Source organism: Piliocolobus tephrosceles, unplaced genomic scaffold (assembly GCF_002776525.5).
Source record: "Piliocolobus tephrosceles isolate RC106 unplaced genomic scaffold, ASM277652v3 unscaffolded_31881, whole genome shotgun sequence".
NCBI lineage: Eukaryota > Metazoa > Chordata > Mammalia > Primates > Cercopithecidae > Piliocolobus > Piliocolobus tephrosceles.
Window position 1 is genome coordinate 2,983 of NW_022315289.1, and position 3,402 is coordinate 6,384.

The 3,402-nt window shown below is 41.1% G+C and overlaps 1 non-coding gene across 1 annotated transcript; it reads left to right on the top strand.

The window, feature by feature from the left end:
• Nucleotides 1-7: 7 nt before the first annotated feature.
• Nucleotides 8-114, top strand: LOC113222549. The gene has a single exon (XR_003308452.1). It is a non-coding gene; the product is annotated as a U6 spliceosomal RNA (small nuclear RNA).
• The last annotated feature ends 3,288 nt before the right edge of the window (nt 115-3,402 follow it).

The following is a 3,402-nucleotide window of genomic DNA, read 5'->3' on the forward strand; positions in this document are numbered from 1 at the left end:
TACTAGTTTGCTTGTCTCAGCAGCACATATACCAAAATTGAATCAATACAGAGAAGATTAGCATGCTCCCTGCACAGTGATGATATGCAAATTCTTAAAAGGTTCCGTATTTTCTTTTTAAAAAAAGATACCAAATAAGCACCTGAAAAGATGGTCAATATCATTAGCCACTAAGTAAATACATATTAAAAATACAATGAGGCATGTGTAGTGGCCTGTAATCCCAGCACTTTAGGAGACCAGTCTGGAGCATGGCTTGAGCTCAGAAGTTCAAAACCGGCCTGAGCAACATTGCAAGACCCCATCTCCTCAAAAACGTATTTTAAAAAACACTGGCTGGGTGTGGTGGCACACACCCATAGTCCCAGCTACTCAGAGGGTTAAGGTAGCAATGAGCCATGATCACAACACTGCCTTTCAAAGCCTAGGTAACAGAGCAAAACCCTGTCTCAAAAATAATCATCATCATAATAATACACACAATGAGAGATCACTAGCCACCTATCAAAATTACTAAATGAAGACTTATGTTCACATGAAAACCTGTGTGATGTTTATAACAGTTTTATTCATAATAACCTACAAGTGGAAATAACTGAGATTATCTTTCAGCAAATAAGTAATTAAACAAAATGCAGTATAACTGTAACAAACATTAAGCAACAACCTGGAGGAATCTCCGAGGAATTAAACCTAGTGTAAAAAACTCAATCCCAGAAAGTTACATGTTGTTTTGTTTTGTTTTCAGAACGAGTCTCACTCTGCCACCCAGGGTGGAGTGCAGAGGCACAATCTCAGCTCACTGCAACCTCTGCCTCCTGGATTCAAGCAGTTCTCATGTCTCAGCCTCCCAAGCAGCTGGGATTTCAGGTGAGTGCCACCACAGCTGGCTAATTTTTGGATTTTTAGTAGAGACAGGGTTTCACCATGTTGGCCAGGCTGGTTTCAAACTCCTGACCTCAAGTGACCCACCCGCCTCAGTCTCCCAATATGCTGGGATTACAGGCATTAGCCACACACCTGGCCTCTGGAAAATTACAACTTCTATCATCCCATTTATATAACATCCTTCAGATAACAAAATTACCAAAATGAAGAATACATTAGTGGTTATGACTAAGTCTGGCAGCAGGAGGAAAGCAGGCGTGGCTATAAAAGCACAACAGGAAGGGAGAGGATTCTGGGAAAATGGTGCAATAGGAAGCACCAGGAACCTGAGGTCGGGAGTTCAAGACCAGCCTGACCAACATGGAGAAACCCCCTCTCTACCAAAAATACCAAATTAGCTGGGCGTGGTGGCACATGCCTGTAATCTCAGCTACTCGGGAGGCTGAGGAAGGAGAATTGCTTGAACCCAGGAGGCAGAGGTTGCAGTGAGCCAAAATCAGGCCACTACACTCCAACTTGGGCAACAAGAGTGAAACTCCACCTCAAAAAATAAATAAATAAAATACAAAACAGTGTTGTATTGGCAGAAAAACAGAGCACTGAAAGAGAACAGAGTTCAAAAATAAACTCTTGCTTACATGGTGAAGTGATTTTCAAAAAAGTGCCAGGATCTTTCAGTGGGAAAGAGTCTTTTCAACAAATAATGCTGGGAAAACTGGATTATCTACATGTAAAAGAATGTAGGTGGACACTTATCTTACACCACACACAAAAATTGACTCAAAATGGATCGAAGATCTAAACATAAGAGCTACAACTGGGCCAGACACGATGGGTCACACCTGTAATCCCAGCACTTTCGGAGGTTGGATCATGAGGTCAGGTCATCAAGACCATCCTGGCTAGCACGGTGAAACTCCGTCTCTACTAAAACTACAAAAAAAAAAACCTAGCTGGGCGTAGTGGTGGGTGCCTGTTGTCCCAGCTACTTGGGAGGCTGAGGCAGGAGAATGGCATGAACCCGGGAGGCAGAGCTTGCAGTAAGCTGAGATCGCACCACTGCACTCCAGCCTGGGTGACAGAGGGAGACTCCGTCTCAAAAATATAATAATAATAAAATAAAAATAAAAATAAAAACGTCAACAAAGTTGCTCAACTATAACAGAAAAAGAAAGCTTACAAGAGAATGTAGAGCTCATAGTTTCTACTTAGTGTTCATTATATAAATGCTTTAAATGGACAGAAAATTCTGAAATACTGCTTGAATCATAAAGAATCTATGAAATATTATGGAAGTATTTTCTAGCTTGTTTCTGAAACCTCTGGCAAAAACCTCCTCATGTATCAATACAAGCTAACCTGCTTTACAGAAATAAAAAAAAACTATGACTGGGCACGGTGGCTCACGTCTAAACTCCCATCACTTTAGGAGGTCAAGGTGGGCAGATCACGAGGTCAGGAGTTCGAAGCCAGCCTGGCCAACATGGTGAAACCCCCTCTCTACTAAAAATACAAAAATTAGGCAGGCATGGTGGCAGGTACCTGTAATCACAGCTCCTTGGGAAGCTGAGGCAGGAAAATAGCTTGAGCCTCAGAGGCGGAGATTGCAGCGTACCAAGATCGCACCACAGCACTCAGCCTGGGACGGGGTGAGACTCTGTTTCAAAAAAAAAAAAGAAAAAGAAGAAAACAAAAAACAAAACTATACATTTTATTACATGTATACATTTGTCTTTCATATACTTGTAACTCAGAAAACCACGCTTTCACAAATTGAAATACAATAATATTAGCAATCATAACATTCGTGAAACTGTACAGAATAAACTGGCCAGATGCTGTCTCTTACACCCTAGAACCCAGGTTCTGGTCAAGGCTTCTCTTGGTTGTATGAACTCACTTCGTGCACCTGTCATAAGGCTCAAAAGAGATGCAGTAAACAAAAGCGTCTTGTAAACTGTATAAGCCTGTAGATATGTGGTTCACCTAAATCAAGGCACTTTAATGACTGACAGCTGCCCCCCCAGAATCTCTTTTCTTGATTCTTATAATAAACATCTTATATTTCCAAGTCCAGTTCAAAAGTGATATTTTTAGAAGCCTCCACATCCCACCTGTCCATCAGGCAGAACGAATCCGTCTCCACTCTAGGATTATGCTCTCATAACTCTTGGCCCTTCACCAGTTCATTCAAGGGTATAAAGAGCAATTAAAATATGTCTGGCATCATGCTATGCACTGGAGAAAAAAATCTTAAGTGTGTAAAGCTTACAAAGTTATTCACACACGTTATCTCATTTTATACTTTGAAAAATATCCCATAGGATCATAATGGTTTGTTTAGAATTTCTCTAACCAGAATGAATTCCTAGAGCGTAGAGACTAAGTGTGATTCATCTTTGACTCCCCAGAGTCTAGTGCAGTGTCTGGCACCCAGAAGACACCCAGTAAGTGCTTGATAAATGAGTGAATAAAGGAGTAACAGACACTTGTTCGATTACTAAAATATCCATC